At 51.8% G+C, this 20,814-nt stretch overlaps 1 protein-coding gene and 1 pseudogene across 1 annotated transcript in view; one reads left to right on the top strand and one right to left on the bottom strand.

The window, feature by feature from the left end:
• LOC144508694 (CMP-N-acetylneuraminate-beta-galactosamide-alpha-2,3-sialyltransferase 2-like) overlaps window positions 1-20,814 on the top strand; it is a 556,023-nt gene that overhangs the window by 375,398 nt on the left and 159,811 nt on the right. The gene's annotated exons all lie outside the window — the stretch shown is intronic.
• LOC144508273 (matrix metalloproteinase-24-like) overlaps window positions 1-20,814 on the bottom strand; it is a 93,315-nt pseudogene that overhangs the window by 1,675 nt on the left and 70,826 nt on the right.

Below are 20,814 nucleotides of genomic sequence, written 5' to 3' on the forward strand. Positions count from 1 at the left end.
GATAGTGGGGGGGGTGTGAGATTGGGGGGGTGAGATTGGGGTGGGTGTGAGATTGGGGGGGTGTGAGATTGAGGGGTGTGAGATTGAGGGGTGTGAGATTGAGGGGTGTGAGATTGAGGGGTGTGAGATTGAGGGGTGTGAGATTGAGGGGTGTGAGATTGGGGTGGTGTGAGATTGGGGGGGTGTGAGATTGAGGGGTGTGAGATTGGGGGGGTGTGAGATTGGGGGGGTGTGAGATTGGGGGGGTGTGAGATTTTGGGGGTGTGAGATTGGGGGGGTGTGAGATTGGGGAGGGGGGCGAATTGAAGGTGGTGGGATTAGGGGTGTGGGTGATGGGGTAGGGGTACACTAGACTCCGGAATAAATGGGCTAACTTTCAGACTCCAGTCCCAGTTCACACAGAATTTCTATTGTGAACTCAATTGAACTCAGCTGCACTCACCTTGAAAACAAACATTTCCCCTCGGAACAAAGCCACTGTGTTGAAATGTCCGTCACAGATGTTGGGTTTGGAGCCAGGATAGGAGGGTCTCTCCCCAGAGGGGGGTCGAGGAGGCCGTGATTGACGGTCGTGTTTCCTCTCGGAGGTGGAATGGATCCTGCGGGCAGAGAGGGTGGGGAGTGGCCGCGTGGGTTCCAAGACCTCGGTTGGGGGACCTGCAGAATGACAGAGATTGGTTGATGGGTTATCAATCCACACAGGACAAAGTAACAATGCGCAAAGGTCCCTCGAGCACAGGCCCCTCGGACACAGGTCGCTCGGGGGGCACCGGCCCCTCGGACACAGGTCCCTCGGGGGGCACCGGCCCCTCGGACACAGGTCGCTCGGGGGGCACCGGCCCCTCAGACACAGGTCGCTCGGGGGGCACCGGCCAATCGGACACAGGTCCCTCAGGGGGCACCGGCCCCTCGAGCACAGGCCCCTCGGGCACCGGCCCCTCGAACACAGGCCCCCCGAACACAGGCCCCTTGAACACAGGCCTCATCCATGGCCTTCATTCAGACAGAGGCCCCTCGAGCATAGGGCCCCTTGGGAACACAGGCCTGAGGGGCACAGGCCCCTCGGGGGCACAGGCCCGTGTGGGTGTTTCCAGACTGACTGAAACTCTTGGGATGAAAATTGAGAAGCCAGCAGAAACTCAAACTCCATCTCTACCCAGCACACATCACCCCACCCGATACAGACTCTCACCCCACCCGATACAGACTCTCACCCCACCCAATACAGACTCTCACCCCACCCGATACAGACTCTCACCCCACCCGATACAGACTCTCACCCACTCCCCCAGGTTACAGACTCTCACTCCCAACCAGATACAACTCCCATTCCCTGCACGGTACAGGTGCCCCCCTCCCCCGGCACAGACCACCCCCTCTCCCCCCTCCAGCCCCAGTGATGTTCCTTTTGCTCCCACTCCCTCTTTGTTTTTCATTCTGTTCAAGAATTAAGAAATATGGCACAGAGTGTATGGAGTTAGATCAACCTGACTACTGATATACAGAACAGACTTGAGGGGCTGAATGCCTCCTCCTGTTCCTGGGTTCTTTCAAGCATGCTTTGGGAAATCTGGAACGTTCTTTTACATTGACAAGGAGAGTGGAGTCAGAGAGTGGATCCACTCAAACGATTTACACAAGGAATGAATTTCCAACCACAAGGGAAATGGTCAGAATTCCGATTTGGAACGGAGTGGGATGTCTCCATCTGCACACCCAAAATCTGCTGTTCCCTCAGTTGAGAATCTGATCTCGGATGATGCTGAGCTGAAGACTAGATTTTTCATTGCAGAATTGAGAGGAAACCAGTTATACCTGAGCTCCCTCTGTGATGCCTCCCAAAGCCAGCAGGACAAGGCTGATCTATAGGGAATCTGGAGGACGATAGGAATCTAGGAGGGTGGCACATGCGATTGGGGGGAATTGGGAAGAGTCTAAATCCAGGTTGGTGGAGGGAAATGGAAAGGTGAATGTTTCGAGTACAAACCATAAATCTTCTGGATGCCTTGTAAATCATCCTGTGGCAGTTTGAAGTTTTCTGTGTCCATATATTGATAAAAAGGAGCCATGATCGCACTGGGATCATTGGAGTGCTCGAGTCCCAGGGCATGGCCTAGTTCATGAACAGCCACCAGAAAGAGGTCGTTCCCTGGCAAGGAAAGAAAAGCAGAATTGAGCCAAGACCGAGAATCCATTTATTTTCTAAATTTACACAGCCCATCAGATATGCTCTGCAAAACAGTCACATTTCTCATGGTACAAAAGACCCAACCATTCAACACATTGGCTCCATTCTCTCTCCTCAGATGCTGTCAGATCTGCTGAGAATTTCTGTTTTGTTTCAGATTGCAGCATCCACAGTATTTTGTGTTTACCCAACCATCCCTGTCGGCTGAAGCACTGATTGATTTGTGCTTTGTCCAGTTTACTGTATTTGTTACTCACAATCTGATCTCCCCGACCTGGAGATCTCCCTAAATACACGTTGCGGTGCACCCCTCTTCAATCCACAAGCATGCGCCATGTTTTGGATGAACTATCGTTTCCATTCTGACCTTGCTGTCTGCACATTGTCCTCTGCCTCTGCCCCGTTTCCATGAAACCCAGTGTTTCGGAGGGAATAGAGGGATACAGTCGGAGTAAGGGCAGGAGGTGTTTTTAAGTTTAGTTTTAGGGCATCATGATCAGCACAGGCTTGGAGAGTCGAAGGGCCTGTTCAAAGAACAAAGAACAAAGAACAGTACAGCACAGGAAACAGGCCCTTCGGCCCTCCAAGCCTGTGCCGCTCCTTGGTCCAACTAGACCAATCGTTTGTATCCCTCCATTCCCAGGCTGCTCATGTGACTATCCAGGTAAGTCTTAAACGATGTCAGCGTGCCTGCCTCCACCACCCTACTTGGCAGCGCATTCCAGGCCCCCACCACCCTCTGTGTAAAAAACGTCCCTCTGATGTCTGAGTTATACTTCGCCCCTCTCAGCTTGAGCCCGTGACCCCTCGTGATCGTCACCTCCGACCTGGGAAAAAGATTCCCACTGTTCACCCTATCTATACCCTTCATAATCTTGTATACCTCTGTTAGATCTCCCCTCATTCTCCGTCTCTCCAAGGAGAACAACCCCAGTCTACCCAATCTCTCCTCATAGCTAAGACCCTCCATACCAGGCAACATCCTGGTAAACCTTCTCTGCACTCTCTCCAATGCCTCCACGTCCTTCTGGTAGTGCGGTGACCAGAACTGGACGCAGTACTCCAAATGTGGCCTAACCAGCGTTCTATACAGCTGCATCATCAGACTCCAGCTTTTATACTCTATACCCCGCCCTATAAAGGCAAGCATACCATATGCCTTCTTCACCACCTTCTCCACCTGTGTTGCCACCTTCAAGGATTTGTGGACTTGCACACCTAGGTCCCTCTGTGTTTCTATACTCCTGATGACTCTGCCATTTATTGTATAACTCCTCCCTACATTATTTCTTCCAAAATGCATCACTTCGCATTTATCCGGATTAAATTCCATCTGCCACCTCTCCGCCCAATTTTCCAGCCTATCTATATCCTGCTGTATTGCCCGACAATGCTCTTCGCTATCCGCAATTCCAGCCATCTTCGTGTCATCCGCAAACTTGCTGATTACACCAGTTACACCTTCTTCCAAATCATTTATATATATCACAAATAGCAGAGGTCCCAGTACAGGGCCCTGCGGAACACCACTGGTCACAGACCTCCAGCCGGAAAAAGACCCTTCGACCACTACCCTCTGTCTCCTATGGCCAAGCCAGTTCTCCACCCATCTAGCCACTTCTCCTTGTATCCCATGAGCCTTAACCTTCTTAACCAATCTGCCATGTGGGACTTTGTCAAATGCCTTACTGAAATCCATATAGACGACATCCACGGCCCTTCCTTCATCAACTGTTTTGTCACTTCCTCAAAAAACTCCACCAAATTTGTAAGGCACGACCTCCCTCTTACAAAACCATGCTGTCTGTCACTAATGAGATTGTTCCGTTCTAAATGCACATACATCCTGTCTCTAAGAATCCTCTCCAATAACTTCCCTACCACGGACGTCAAGCTCACCGGCCTATAATTTCCTGGGTTATCCCTGCTACCCTTCTTAAACAACGGGACCACATTCGCTATCCTCCAATCCTCAGGGACCTCACCTGTGTCCAAAGAAGCGACAAAGATTTCCGTCAGAGGCCCAGCAATTTCACCTCTCGTCTCCCTGAGCAGTCGAGGATAGATGCCATCAGGCCCTGGGGCTTTGTCAGTTTTAATGTTCCCTAAAAAACCTAACACTTCCTCTCTTGTAATGGAGATTTTCTCTAACGGGTCAACACCTCCCTCCGAAACACTCCCGGTTAACACGCCCCTCTCCTTCGTGAATACCGATGCAAAGTATTCATTTAGGATCTCCCCTATTCCCTTGGGTTCTAAGCATAATTCCCCTCCTTTGTCCCTGAGAGGTCCGATTTTCTCCCTGACAACTCTTTTGTTCCTAACGTATGAATAGAATGCCTTAGGATTCTCCTTAATCCTGCCTGCCAAGAACATCTCATGACCTCTTTTTGCCCTTCTAACTCCCCGTTTGAGATCTTTCCTACTCTCTCTGTATTCCTCCAGAGCTCCATCTGTTTTCAGTTCCTGTGCTGTACTTCTCTTTGTTCTTTGTTCCATCACCTCTTTTTTCCATTGGCCACTTTACAGCTTCCCAAACGCAACACTTTCAGATCGGAATCTCCGTCCCCTCTTTTTGGACAACAGTTGTAGGCATTGATTCTGCTTTTCCCATTTACACCTCCTCAAAACCCACTTTCAGTCTTGTTCCATTACCATCTCCTTTTGCCTTTCACCATCAGCCCTTTGTCATTGAATCACTCCCGTCTTCCAACCTATCACAGACCAGCTAGCGAGACACTTGATGCATTGGTTTGAATTTTCTGATTCAAGGAAGGTGTCTTTAAATTGTAATAAAGCAAAAAGGGAGGGAGACAGAAAGCAGGAAACTACAGGCCAGTTAGCCTAACCTCTGTCGCAGGGAAAATGTCAGAAGCTATTATTAAACAAGTTATAGCAGGGCATTTGGATGAGCTCAAAGTAATCAGGCAGAGTTAATGTGGTTTTGTGAAAGGGAAATCATATTTAACCAACTTATTGGATTTCTTTGAGGAAGTAACATGTGTTGTGGATAAAGGAGAACCAGTGGATATACTGGACTTACATTTCCAGAAGGCATTTGATAAATTGCCACATCAAAGGTTATTGTGAAAAATAAAAGCTTATGTTATAGAGGCTAACATATTGGCATGGATTGAAGATTGACTAGCTCCAGGAAGTAGAGAGTAGGCATAAATCGGTCTTTATCTGGTTGGTAAGATGTAATGAGTGGTGTACCACAGGGATCAGTGCTGGGCCTCAACTTTTTACATTTGATATGAATGAATTGGATGAAGAGATGGTTGCTAAATTTACTGAAGACAGACTCTTACAGATAGGTAGGAAAATAAATTGTGAAGAGGACTTTAGGTCCTTCCTCAAATAAGGAGACCAGTATTGTACCCAGTATTTCAGATGTGGTCTCACCAGTGCTCTGTAGAACTGAAGCATAAGCTCCCGAGATTTGTAATCAATTCCCCCTCGCAATAAACAATAACATTCTGTTAGCTTTCCTAATTACTTGCTGTACCTGCAGAACAGCTTTTTGTGATTCATGCACGAGGACTCCCAGATCCCTCTGAACCTCAGAACTCTGCAATCTCTCAGCACTTGGATAATATGCTTTTTTATCCTTCCTGCCAAAATGGACAATTTCACATTTGCCCACATTACACTCTATTTGCCTGAGCTTTGCTCACTCACTCTATGTCCCTTTGCAAAAGTAAGCGCCTGCTCATTGAAGATAGAAATTACATGAATTTTTTTTCCAAGGGTGGTCTCTCTTCCTCAAAAGGCAATGGAAACAGTGTCTTTGAATAGTTTTAAGGCAGAGATGGATAGATTCTTGGTAAGCAAGGGGATGATATGGATGCTGATTTGAGGGTATCAGATCACCCATGATCTTATTAAATGATAGACCAGGCTGAAGGGACCGAATGGCCTACTCCTGCTCCTTGTTCATATGTTCCTGTCTCGCCTTCCTCCCTCTGTATCTGTTTAAAATCTGTGCCATCTCTAAACTTTTCCAATTCTGTTGAAAGGTCAATGACCTGAGGCAATAACTGTGCCTCTCTCCAGAGTGGAAAAAGAGTCACAGTGAGGAGGGAGCGAGAGAGCGAGGGAAGAACACAATGGAAAAAGGGGGAGAGATCTGAAGATGATTCTGTGCATTTACCAGGATTGAAAAAAACGTCAGGATCCTAAACAACTGAGTCAAGCTGAAATTATAGCAATGATTGTGGGTGGGGTTGGAGCAGCGAGGGCTCCTGGGCACCAGGGCAGGAAGGTCCGAATGGAGAATGAATTGAATTCTGCCTCCTGTTCTGATGTTTTTCTTTTTCAGACAGCATTGAAAGAGGAACACAAACATCACAACCAAAATATACATGACCTCATATTCCTCCAATGAGATGGCAACTTGCCAGCTCCCTAGGTATCTCCCAATGTTAGATCAACACCTGAGCCCGTGGGTGAGATTTGCTCTAACCAGATCAAAACAAGCCAGCATGGCCAAGCAAAGATCCAAGGTTCTCCTCACAGCCGAGCAGTGAGTGAGGTTTAACCGAACCCAGGACCAGCTAGAAATAAAGAATTCAGAAACAAGCTGGGATCCCAGCGGCTCACGAGGAAGCGGCTCAGCTGAAGACCAAGAGGTTCCGAGAGAAAACTCATCAAAACCCCACTGGCCAGACACAAAAACAATACCCCCCTGCGCTCCCCTCACCGACCATCCCTACACCCCCCCCGCACTCCCCTCACTCACCATCCCTAACCCCCCCCCACACTCCCCTCACCGACCATCCCTATACCCCCCCCACACACCCCTCACCCACCATCCCTATACCCCCCCCGCGCTCCCTTCACCCACCATCCCTAAACCCCCCCCGCACTCCCCTCACCCACCATCCCTATACACCCCCCGCACTCCCCTCACCCACCATCCCTATACCCCCCCCCGCGCTCCCCTCACCCACCATCCCTATACCCCCCCACGCTCCCCTCACCCACCATCCCTATACGCCCCCCGCACTCCCCTCACCCACCATCCCTATACCCCCCCCGCACTCCCCTCACCCACCATCCCTATATCCCCCCCGCGCTCCCTTCACCCACCATCCCTATACGCCCCCCGCACTCCCCTCACCCACCATCCCTATACCCCCCCCGCACTCCCCTCACCCACCATCCCTATACCCCCCCGCACTCCCCTCAATCACCATCCCTAACCCCCCCGCACTCCCCTCACCCACCATCCCTATACCCCCCCCGCACTCCCCTCACCCACCATCCCTATAACCCCCCCGCACTCCCCTCACCCACCATCCCTATACCCCCCCGGCACTCCCCTCACCCACCATCCCTATACCCCCCCGGCACTCCCCTCACCCACCATCCCTATAACCCCCCTCGCACTCCCCTCACCCACCATCCCTATACCCCCCCGGCACTCCCCTCACCCACCATCCCTATACCCCCCCGGCACTCCCCTCACCCACCATCCCTATAACCCCCCTCGCACTCCCCTCACCCACCATCCCTATACCCCCCCCGCGCTCCCCTCACCCACCATCCCTATAACCCCCCTCGCACTCCCCTCACCCACCATCCCTATACCCCCCCCGCACTCCCCTCACCCACCATCCCTATACCCCCCCCGCACCCCTGATCCCTATACACCCCCTCACCCACCATCCCTATACCCCCCCTGCACTCCCCTCACCCACCATCCCTAACACCCCCCGCACTCCCCTCACCGACCATCCCAAAACCCCCCCACACCCCTGATCCCTATACCCCCCCGCACTCCCCTCACCCACCATCCCTATACCCCCCCGCACTCCCCTCAATCACCATCCCTAACCCCCCCGCACTCCCCTCACCCACCATCCCTATACCCCCCCCGCACTCCCCTCACCCACCATCCCTATAACCCCCCCGCACTCCCCTCACCCACCATCCCTATACCCCCCCGGCACTCCCCTCACCCACCATCCCTATACCCCCCCGGCACTCCCCTCACCCACCATCCCTATAACCCCCCTCGCACTCCCCTCACCCACCATCCCTATACCCCCCCGGCACTCCCCTCACCCACCATCCCTATACCCCCCCGGCACTCCCCTCACCCACCATCCCTATAACCCCCCTCGCACTCCCCTCACCCACCATCCCTATACCCCCCCCGCGCTCCCCTCACCCACCATCCCTATAACCCCCCTCGCACTCCCCTCACCCACCATCCCTATACCCCCCCCGCACTCCCCTCACCCACCATCCCTATACCCCCCCCGCACCCCTGATCCCTATACACCCCCTCACCCACCATCCCTATACCCCCCCTGCACTCCCCTCACCCACCATCCCTAACACCCCCCGCACTCCCCTCACCGACCATCCCAAAACCCCCCCACACCCCTGATCCCTATACCCCCCCGCACTCCCCTCACCCACCATCCCTATACCCCCCCGCGCTCCCCTCACCCACCATCCCTATACCCCCCCGCACTCCCCTCACCCACCATCCCTATACCCCCCCGCACTCCGCCCACCCACCATCCCTATACCCCCCCGCACCCTCCGATCCCTATACACCCCTCACCCACCATCCATAAACCCCCCCCCCCGCACTCCCCTCGCCCACCATCCCTATACCCCCCTGCACTCCCCTCACCCACCATCCCTATACCCCCCTGCACTCCCCTCACCCACCATCCCTATACCCCCCCCTCGCACTCCCCTCACCCACCATCCCTATACCCCAACCCCTCGCACCCATCTCTCCTCCATGCCCCCGTGCACTATTCCCCCATCAGAGAATCTACCTGAGAAACCTGTGCAAAGTTTACCCCTTTCTCACCCTCCCAACCCGAAGCAGAATGCCAGCCTGTCCATCCAATTTCAGCGCCCGCACATTCCCAATGGTTCCAGCTTTGTCTGGAAACCAGTCCCAATGGTGCAGGAGGCAAGAGGAGTCGGTGGCCTTTCACCTTCAACCTCCCAATATTCTGAAATCAGACACCTGATGCACAAGCTTCACGCTGGTCTGGGATCTGCCCTCAGCCAGTGCCCTTAGCCAGCGCCAGTGCCAGTGTCCTCAGCCAGCACCAGTGTCCTTAGCCAGCACCAGTGCCCTTAGCCAGCACCAGTGTCCTTAGCCAGCGCCAGTGCCCTTAGCCAGCGCCACTGCCTGTGTCCTTAGCCAGCGCCAGTGTCCTTAGCCAGAACCAGTGCCAGTGCCCTTAGCCAGCACCAGTGTCCTTAGCCAGCGCCAGTGCCCTTAGCCAGCACCAGTGTCCTTAGCCAGCGCCAGTGCCCTTAGCCAGCACCAGTGTCCTTAGCCAGCGCCAGTGCCCTTAGCCAGCGCCACTGCCTGTGTCCTTAGCCAGTGCCAGTGTCCTTAGCCAGAACCAGTGCCAGTGCCCTTAGCCAGCACCAGTGTCCTTAGCCAGCGCCAGTGCCCTTAGCCAGCGCCACTGCCTGTGTCCTTAGCCAGCGCCAGTGCCAGTGTCCTTAGCCAGCACCAGTGCCAGTGTCCTTAGCCAGCGCCAGTGTCCTTAGCCAGCGCCAGTGCCCTTAGCCAGCGCCAGTGCCAGTGTCCTTAGCCAGAACCAGTGCCAGTGCCCTTAGCCAGCGCCAGTGCCCTTAGCCAGTGTCAGTGCCCTTAGCCACTGCCAGTGCACTTAGCCAGCGCCACTGCCCTTGCTTGTGGTCCCAGAATAGGAAATGGCATTTATGGATGGGACATTGCATCTCTCTGACTGAGGGGGGTCTCTCTGCGACTGAGGGGGATCTCTCTGCGACTGAGGGGGATCTCTCTGCGACTGAGGGGGGTCTCTCTGCGACTGAGGGGGATCTCTCTGCGACTGAGGGGGGGCCTCTCCGACTGAGGGGGGGCCTCTCCGACTGAGGGGGGGGGCCACTCCGACTGAGGGGGGGTCTCTCTGCGACTAAGGGGGGGTCTCTCTGCGACTGAGTGGGGGTCTCTCTGCGACTGAGGGGGGGTCTCTCTGCGACTGAGGGGGGGTCTCTCTGCGACTGAGGGGGGGTCTCTGCGACTGAGGGGGGTCTCTGCGACTGAGGGGGGGTCTCTCCAATTGAGAGGGGGGTCTCTCCAATTGAGGGGGGGTCTCTCCAATTGAGGGGGGGTCTCTCCGACCGCGGGGGGGCCTCTCCGACCGAGGGGGGGCCTCTCCGACCGAGGGGGGGCCTCTCCGACCGAGGGGGGGCCTCTCCGACCGAGGGGGGGCCTCTCCGACCGAGGGGGGGCCTCTCCGACCGAGGGGGGGCCTCTCCGACCGAGGGGGGGCCTCTCCGACCGAGGGGGGGCCTCTCCGACCGAGGGGGGGCCTCTCCGACCGAGGGGGGGCCTCTCCGACCGAGGGGGGGCCTCTCCGACCGAGGGGGGGCCTCTCCGACCGAGGGGGGGCCTCTCCGACCGAGGGGGGGCCTCTCCGACCGAGGGGGGGCCTCTCCGACCGAGGGGGGGCCTCTCCGACCGAGGGGGGGCCTCTCCGACCGAGGGGGGGCCTCTCCGACCGAGGGGGGCCTCTCCGACCGAGGGGGGGCCTCTCCGACCGAGGGGGGGCCTCTCCGACCGAGGGGGGGCCTCTCCGACCGAGGGGGGGCCTCTCCGACCGAGGGGGGGCCTCTCCGACCGAGGGGGGACCTCTCCGACCGAGTGGGTGTCTCCCCGACTGAGGGGGGTCTCTCTCCGACTGAGGGGGGGTCCCTCCGACTGAGGGGGGGTCTCTGCGACTGAGGGAGGGTCTCTGCGACTGAGGGGGGGTCTCTGTGACTGAGGGGGAGTCTCTGCGACTGAGGGGGGGTCTCTGTGACTGAGGGGGAGTCTCTGTGACTGAGGGGGAGTCTCTGCGACTGAGGGGGAGTCTCTGCGACTGAGGGGGTCTCTGCGACTGAGGGGGGGTCTCTGTGACTGAGGGGGGGGTCTCTGTTAATTAAGGGGGTCCCTGTGACTGAGGGGGGGTCTCTGTGACTGAGGGGGGGTCTCTGTGACTGAGGGGGGGTCTCTGCGACTGAGGGGGGGGTCTCTGCGACTGAGGGGGGGTCTCTGTGACTGGGGGGGGGTCTCTGTGACTGAGGGGGGGTCTCTGTGACTGAGGGGGGGTCTCTGTGACTGAGGGGGGGTCTCTGTGACTGAGGGGGGGTCTCTGTGACTGTGCGGGATTGGTGGGCAGGGTGGCAGTGAGAAGCTGGAAGCTTGGGCAGGGTTTCCTGATTTAAGTGGTGTTTTCCATTAGCTGGTGTCAGGAGCAGAGAGGTTATTGAAAAAAGTGACTGAGAGCACAGAATCCAGAGAGTAACGACAGCTGCTGTGTCGAGAAAGCTGCAAACACAGATCAGATTGAAGGAAGGAAGAGAAATGTTGAGGGATGGGTCAGATAAACACCAGCATTTCCCAAGGGTTGCTGAGTACTGGCGCAGCCCTTCAATTCTTGACCGATTGGGAAATGGCCCGAGTATTTAACTGGCCTTTCATTCGAATCCAGTTTGATCACCTTCAGGACATTGCTTATTCTGCAGCAACTCCAAATCAACCCCTTTTCATGATTTTTGTCTGTTTTCTGGTTGAGTGTGGTCAGTGATAATGATGGGAAGGGAGTGGCAGTTGTAGGAGGCAGCGTGTTAGGAAGTGTGAGCAATAGTGGAGATTACACATCAGTTTTCTTCCAGTGTTTATCACTCACACTCCATTCAGCTGCTCCTCTAATGATGTCACTGCCACTTGCAACTTAAACAAAAATATTCCATAAAAACACTGACAGAACAACAGAAATAAATAGGAACCTCAAATCCGACCAGAATCCACAACAAGCCTTTGCAGTTTGGTTTTATAGAGGGGGACAAGGTGAAGCGAGGATAAAAATGCCCCTCGTGCCAGCAGTGATTGCAGCGAGCAGCCCGATCTGTGCGGAATTACACGGCTCAGCTGCTGAATGTTGCCACGTGCTCCGTGTAAACATCTAACCAGATCCTCAGGATCTCCACTGATTCAAGGAACACAAAGGGCTCAAGCACCCATTGACTTCTAATGCACACAGTTTCCATTGTCCAGCTGGTCAAACGAGGCTGTAACTATCAGCAAGGCTGAAACTCCTTCAATCTATAAGAGAGAATGGAGAGGTGACCCGGCAGAGATCATTAAAATGATGACGTGGTTGGAGATGGTGGACATAGAGGAAACACTTCTACTCGTGGAGACCATCAGTATAAAATCACCAATAATAAACTTAACTGGCAGTTCCAGAGAAGTGGTGAGAATTCAGAACTCTACCTAGCGAGTGGTTGAGGCGAATAGTATTTCAGATAGAAGCAGGATAAACCCAAGAGGGAGACAGGAGAGGAAGGAGCTGCTGATAGGGTGAAGGGAAATGTGGGCAGGCTCGTGTTAAACTTAAACACTTATTGGACAGAATGGATTGTTTTCCTGCCGTACGTATTGTGATTTTGGGCTGTCTGGAAAATTTTCAAATATAAATTGAAGATAAAGATTCAAACTGGCGTGTGACGGAGAGATAGGAGTGAGGGTCTGGGGGTTCGAGGCAAAAATTTCACCCAACTCCTGACTGATACTGCAGCTGGGACAAGGCCAGAGGGACAGAGTTACAACAATCATACAGACAATGGAACATCACCCATCTCCCAGAGAAACAGCTCCACCTGCCCGGCTCTGTCCACCTCAGAGTTTTCTCTCTCTGCTGATCTTTGTGTCCCAGAGGCCAGACGTTTCTGGCTGTGTCTCAGGGAGATGGATCTCAGCTGGAGCCAGTGGTTATTCCATCCCACTCAAGCAGTGAGAATTGGCAGTGCCCCCTCCCCACATTGCTCCAACACAGCTTGGCAAGTTTCCAGTACAATTCCTGCCTCAATTGGTGAGGGAAATGCAACCATTTTATAACAAGAATCCACCTCTCCCTCCCTCACTGCTGCTTTCCAGAACATGGAGTTGCTGATAGGAGTTATTATTTAATCATCATTCGTAAAACTTCTTTCAGAATCCCACCCCTCAACTCCCCCGACATTGATTCTTCACTTTAGCAAACACTGGGTAAGCTCTACAAGACCGATGATATTGAGGAAGTTCCTCAATATGATTGTGTCTGACTCAATGGTTAACAAAGATCAAAGAACAGTACAGCACAGGAAAAGGCCCTTCAGCCCACCAAGCCTGCGCCAACACATAACGCCTTTCTAAACTGGACCTTTTGCCTCTACGCAGTCCGTGTCCCTGTATTCCTGGCCTATTCATGGATCTGTCAAGATGCCTCTTAAACGTCGCTATTGTATCTGCTTCTACCGCCTCCTCTGGAAGCGCATTCCAGGCACTTACCGCCCTCTGTGTGAAAAACCTGCCTCTCTCATCTCCTTTAAAGTTCCCCCCTTTACCTTAAACCCATGTCCCCCAGTAATTGACATTTCTACCCGCAGCAATGACAAAGAAAGATTTGCAGCTTCTGGTGGTTCCCCAAGAAAGAAAAGTAATTTTAAGATATCGGTCATGGAGATAAAGGCTGAGGAAAACCCCCGCTACACATCAGACAGATTTATCTGGACATCCTTTGGTGAAGATTCTGATGTCTTCGTTTCTCAGGTTTTTGTAATTTGTTGATCATTTTAATTGAATTCCTTTGATGGAATAATGAATGAAGTTGACGTGTTCTAACCATCATGATTGGAATTTCCCAACGTCCAGGGCTCATCCGAGTCAAAATGAGTATCGCCCCCGATTCCTGGGCCAGGGAAGTACGCATGTGCTAAAAAACCTCCTTCTCCATCGAAAGGGGAGCTGTCACCATGGAAACCCGAAGCAAAGAAAATCATAATGTCTGCTTCCTTTCTGTCGCTCTTAATCTCGTGATAAGGAATTTCCTCAAAAGTCAATGGAGTAACTTTCTGCCAAACATCAAAGGCTCGACGAATAGCTCTGCGTGTTTCAAATTCTCCCACCTTCGGGGTGTAGTTGTGTATGCTATTGGAAAAAAAAACAAAAGATTCACTGTAAGTAAATAGCAGAGTTTCAAAAACAATGAACCGAAGATAGTGACAATGAACTGAGATAGTGACCACAATTCGGTGTCTTTTGTTATTGCAATGGAGAGGGATAGGGCCGTGCGGCAGGGCAAGGTTTACAATTGGGGGAGGGGTAATTATAATGCGATTAGGCAAGAATTAGGGGGCATAGGATGGGAACAGAAACTGTCAGGGAAAGGAACTAATGAAAAGTGGAACTTTTTCAAGGAACAAATACTGGATGTCCCTGATAGGTATGTCCCTGTCAGGCAGGGAGGAAATGGCCGAGTGAGGGAACCATGGTTCACAAAAGAGGTTGAATGTCTTGTAAAAAGGAAGAGGGAAGCTAATGTAGGGATGAGGAAACAAGGTTCAGATGGCTCGATTGAGGGTTACAAGTTAGCAAGGAATGAGCTGAAAAAGGGGCTTAGGAGAGCTAGGAGGGGGCATGAGAAGTCCTTGGCGGGTCGGATCAAGGAAAACCCCAAGGCTTTTTACTCTTATGTGAGGAATAAAAGAATGACCAGGGTGAGGTTAGGGCCGGTCAAGGACAGTAGTGGGAACTTGTGTATGGAGTCAGTAGAGATAGGCGAGGTGATGAATGAATACTTTTCTTCAGTGTTCAACAAGGAGAACACATGATTGGAATTTCCCATGTTTTTGAGGAAGAGAAGGTGATACAGACTAATAGGCTGGAGGAAGTAGATGTTCGGAGGGAGAATGTACTAGCAGTTTTGAATAAACTGAAGGTCGATAAGTCCCCTGGGCCTGATGAAATATATCCCAGGATTCTTTGGGAGGCAAGGGATGAGATTGCAGAGCCTTTGGCTTTGATCTTTGGGTCCTCACTGTCCACGGGGATGGTGCCAGAGGACTGGAGAATGGCGAATGTTGTTCCTCTGTTTAAGAAAGGGAATAGAAATGACCCTGGTAATTATAGGCCGGTTAGTCTTACTTCGGTGGTTAGTAAGTTGATGGAAAAGGTCCTTAGGGATGGGATTTACGACCATTTTGAAAAATGCGGATTAATCCAGGATAGCCAGCACGGATTCGTGAAGGGCAAGTCGTGCCTCACAAATGTGATAGAATTTTTTGAGGAGGTAACTAAGTGTGTTGATGAAGGTAGGGCAGTTGATGTCATATACATGGATTTTAGTAAGGCGTTTGATAAGGTACCCCAAGGTCGGCTTATGATGAAAGTAAGGAGGTGTGGGATAGAGGGAAAGTTGGCCGATTGGATAGGTAACTGGCTATCTGATCGAAGACAGAGGGTGGTGGTGGATGGAAAATTTTCGGACTGGAGGCAGGTTGCTAGCGGAGTGCCACAGGGATCAGTGCTTGGTCCTCTGCTATTTGTGATTTTTATTAATGACTTAGAGGAGGGGGCTGAAGGGTGGATCAGTAAATTTGCTGATGACACTAAGATTGGTGGAGTAGTGGATGAGGTGGAGGGCTGTTGTAGACTGCAAAGAGACATAGATAGGATGCAAAGCTGGGCTGAAAAATGGCAAATGGAGTTTAACCCTGATAAACGTGAGGTGATTCATTTTGGTAGGACAAATTTAAATGTGGATTACAGGGTCAAAGGTAGGGTTCTGAAGACTGTGGAGGATCAGAGCGATCTTGGGGTCCATATGCACAGATCTCTGAAGGTTGCCACTCAAGTGGATAGAGCTGTGAAGAAGGCATATAGTGTGTTAGCTTTTATTAACAGGGGGTTGGAGTTTAAGAGCTGTGGGGTTATGCTACAACTGTACAGGGCCTTGGTGAGAGACCACATTTGGAATATTGTGTGCAGTTCTGGTCACCTCACTATAAGAAGGATGTGGAAGCACTGGAAAGAGTGCAAAGGAGATTTACCAGGATGCTGCCTGGTTTGGAGGGTAGGTCTTATGAGGAAAGGTTGAGGGAGCTAGGGCTGTTCTCTCTGGAGCGGAGGAGGTTGAGAGGAGACTTAATAGAGGTTTATAAAATGATGAAGGGGATAGATAGAGTGAATGTTCAAAGACTATTTCCTCGGGTGGATGGAGCTATTACAAGGGGGCATAACTATAGGGTTCGTGGTGGGAGATACAGGAAGAATATCAGAGGTCGGTTCTTTATGCAGAGAGTGGTTGGGGTGTGGAATGGACTGCCTGCAGTGATAGTGGAGTCAGACACTTTAGGAACATTTAAGCGGTTATTGGATAGGCACATGGAGCACACCAGGATGATAGGGAGTGGGATAGCTTGATCTTGGTTTCAGATAAAGCTCGGCACAACATCGTGGGCCGAAGGGCCTGTTCTGTGCTGTACTGTTCTATGTTCTATGAAGATTGAAAGTTTATTTATTAATGTCACAAGTAGGCTTACATTAACACTACAATGAAGGGACTGTGAAATTCCCCTAGTCGCCACACTCTGGCACCTGTTCGGGGTCAATGCACCCTAACCAGCACGGCTCGTGTCACAAAGCTGATTTCACTATCACAATCCTGGTAAAATCAGTCCAGTAACAGCAGCCCGCGAGAAGAGAGACCGAGAGAGCGACCGAAAGCAAACCCAAGATTCCAAACATTAAACCCTGACATCAAAACCCAGCCCAATCAGCTTCTCTGCAGCTCCCTGACCAGCGATTGGCTACTGACCAGTCCCCTGACCAACGATTGGCTGCTGACCAGTCCCCTGACCAGCGATTGGCTGCTGACCAGTCCCCTGACCAGCGATTGGCTGCTGACCAGTCCCCTGACCAGCGATTGGCTGCTGACCAGTCCCCTGACCAGCGATTGGCTGCTGACCAGTCCCCTGACCAGCGATTGGCTGCTGACCAGTCTCCTGACCAGCGATTGGCTGCTGACCAGTCTCCTGACCAGCGATTGGCTGCTGACCAGTCCTCTGACCAGCGATTGGCTGCTGACCAGTCCCCTGACCAGCGATTGGCTGCTGACCAGTCCTCTGACCAGCGATTGGCTGCTGACCAGTCTCCTGACCAGCGATTGGCTGCTGACCAGTCCTCTGACCAGCGATTGGCTGCTGACCAGTCCTCTTACCAGCAATGGCTGGTTATCAGAAATTCGTTAACCAATCAGTACAGATCGCTGACACTGCAAAACCAATTCCTTGTCAATGAGGAGCAATCTGGAACTTCCAAACACACATTACAACATGCTCTTCACAAACTGTCAGTCTTTATTCATAATGTTTGGCTGGAAGACAGGAACCAATTTGTAAATCAACAGTTTATATAAATCCAACAAAACAATAACTGGGAAAACATCCAATTATCGCATTGCGCTTGGTATAATTACCTTCCTGATAACGAACCGGTGCTCAGGAAAATCCATGGTGAACGGATGTTTGATAATGTTGGTGTGGGGTCGGGGAGGAAGGAGGATATGAAGGAGGGGCATGTTGCAGCAAGCGAGGGGTTAACTGTTCCTGGTGTATTGTGGGTGATGACGCAACACAAATAAAATAATACAATCCTGACAGTGCAGAAGGAGGCCATTCGGCCCATCGAGTCTACACCAACCACAATCCCACCCAGGCCCTATTCCCGTAACCCTCATATTTACCCTGCTAATCCCCCTGACACTAAGGGTCAATTTAACACGGCCAATCAACATAACCCACACATCTTGGAGAGTGGGAGGAAACCGGAGCACCCGGAGGAAACCCACACAGGCACAGGGAGAACCTGCAAACTCCACACAGACAGTGACCTGAGGCCGGAATTGAACCCGGGTCCCTGGCGCTGTGAGGAGCAGTGCTAACTACTATGCCACCATGCCACCCACGGGATGATAAAGGGCAGATTCTGCCCAGGTTGAAGCTCAGGGAGGTGGTGGCCATTCCTTGGCACTCATCAAATGGTTCCAATCAGGAGCCTCGGAAATCACCACCATCTTCCTTTTTTCCAGCTTTACTCCAGCCAAGATGGATTTCTCTCAAAGTGCACTCTTCTCAGTGCCGGGAGCGCTCTCTTTCAGCCTTTGCCACAAACTGCATTCCTTTGGGGCATTAGCAGGGTAAATATGAGGGGTTACGGGGATAGGACCTGGATTGGATTGTAGTTAGTGCAGACTCGATGGGCTGAATGGCCTCCTTGTGCACTGTAGGGATTCTATGATTTGTTACCAACTCCATCCCTCTCCCTGGTCAGGGACACAACCAGACTATTTACCATCTCAGCGTTCGATTTAACCTGGGGATCAGTTTCTGACCCCCGTGTCCACTCTGTCACTAACATCACTTATTTTCAACTAACATGTGAACAAAGGAACTGGGAGCAGGAGTAGGCCATTCAGCCCTTCGAGCCTGCTCCACCATTCAATAAGATCATGGCTGATTTGGTTGTGGTCTCAGCTCCATTTTCCTCTCTGTCAAAGTCTGAACATATTCAAGGCTGAGTTAGACAATGATCCGCCTCTGGATTCGAAACGTCAGCTCTTTTCTCTCCTTACAGATGCTGCCAGTCCTGCTGAGATTTTCCAGCATTTTCTCTTTTGGTTAATGACACGCCTCTATTGGTCTCTGTGTAAAGAATCCCAAAGATGAATGACCTTCAGGGAAGAAATTCCTTCTCATCTTCATTGTCATGTGAGAAGTCGGTGAGGAATATATTCACTGGAGTTTGGAAGAATGAGGGGGGAATCTCACAGCAACTTATAAAATTCTAATCGGGTTAGAACAGGGTATATTCAGAAAGAATGTTCCCGATGGTGGGGGGAGTCCAGAACTAGGGGTCATAGTTTGAGGATAAGGGGTAAACCTTTTAGAACTGAGGTGAGGAGAAATTTCTTCACCCAGAGGGAGGTGAATGTGTGGAATTCACTACCACGGAATGTAGTTGAAGCCAAAAAGTTGTCTGATTTCAAGATGAAATTAGGTATAGCTCTTGGGGCTAAAGGGATCTGGGATATGGGGGGAAGGGGGGATCAGGATATTGAATTTGATGATCAGCCATGATCAAAATAATGGCGGAGCAGGCTCGAAGGGCCGAATGGCCTCCTCCTGCTTCTATATTCTCTGTATGTTTTTATGTATCATAGAATCATAGAAACCCTACAGTACAGAAAGAGGCCATTCGGCCCATCGAGTCTGAACCCAAGGCCCTACCCTCATATCCCTACATATTTACCCACAAATCCCTCAAACCTACGCATTTCAGGACACTAAGGGCAATTTTTAACCTGGCCAATCAACCTAACCCGCACATCTTTGGACTGTGGGAGGAAACCGGAGCACCTGGAGGAAACCCACGCAGACACGAGGAGAATGTGCAAACTCCACACAGACAGTGACCCAAGCCCGGAATCGAACCCAGGTCCCTGGAGCTGTGAAGCAGCAGTGCTAACCACTGTGCTACCGTGCCGCCCCATGTATCTTGAATGGGAGACACCTTTATTTTTAAACCTAGTTCTGGATTTCTCCATGTAGGGAAACATCCTCTCCACAGCCATCCAGTCAAGCTCGCTCAGGATCTTATATCTGTCAACATGTAACACCATCGGATTCCACCTTCCCCCCCGCCAGCCCCGTTGCTAACCCCCCTCTCACGACCCCCCCCCCCGCCTTCCCGCACCCCCCCGCCCCCCCCACCCCGCCCCCCACCCCCCCAGCAGGAGTACGCCATTCGGTGCTTCGAGCCTGCTCCGCCATTATTTTGATCATGGCTGATCATCAAATTCAATATCCTGATCCCCCCTTCCTCCCCATATCCCAGGTCCCTTTAGCCCCAAGAGCCCTCCCACACGGCCTAACTTTCACCAAGTCCTGTTCACACATCACCCCTTTGCTCACTGATCAATATTGGCTTCCAATTGGTCAATGTCTCAAATTGAAAATTCTTATCCTTGTTTTCAAATGCCTCCAGGAAGGCTCCTCTCTCTCTCTGTAATCTCCTCCAGCCTTATAACCCCCCCCCGAGATCTCTCTGCTCCTCTCATTCTGGCCACTCGAGCATCTCTGATTCTCATCACTCCGCTGTGATTGGTGGCCTTCAGCTGTTTGGACCCGAGTTCTGGAATTTCCTCCTCAAACCTCTCGGCCTCTCTCTCCTTCAAAATCCTTTTGACCAAGTACTTTGTCACCTGTTCTAATATCTTGTTACATGGTGGGATATCAAATCTCACTTTAGCAAGCTCCTGTGAAGCACATAATGACATTTCAATATGTTAAACGAGTGACCTACATCCAGTTGTTATTGTTGGTTGGATGTCAGCATTTCTTGGGGAACAACTTGTCTAAAGGCTATTGGAGGACCACAGGGACTAATGTTATCATCAAAGACTCAGCTGCAAACTGACCTCTTTGATGAGGGAATTATTGTAAAAGCCCACCTGGTTCACTAATGTCCTTTCGGGAAGGAAATCTGCCGTCCTTACCCGGTCTGGCCTACATGTAACTCCAGATCCACAGCAATGTAGTTGACTCTTAAATGTCTTCTGAAATGGCCCAGCAAACCACTCAGTTTAAGGGCAATTTAGGGATTGACAATAAATGCTGGCCTACCAGCAATACCCACATCCCCGGAACAAATATAAATAATAAGCCCCAAGCCGTTCCCTCTCTGTGGGACACATCAAAACCATTCTGCAGGGTATGGCCACCCTGATCGGTCACAGCTCACTGTGTGATGT

This window comes from Mustelus asterias, chromosome 20, assembly GCF_964213995.1.
Source record: "Mustelus asterias chromosome 20, sMusAst1.hap1.1, whole genome shotgun sequence".
NCBI classification, from domain to species: domain Eukaryota; kingdom Metazoa; phylum Chordata; class Chondrichthyes; order Carcharhiniformes; family Triakidae; genus Mustelus; species Mustelus asterias.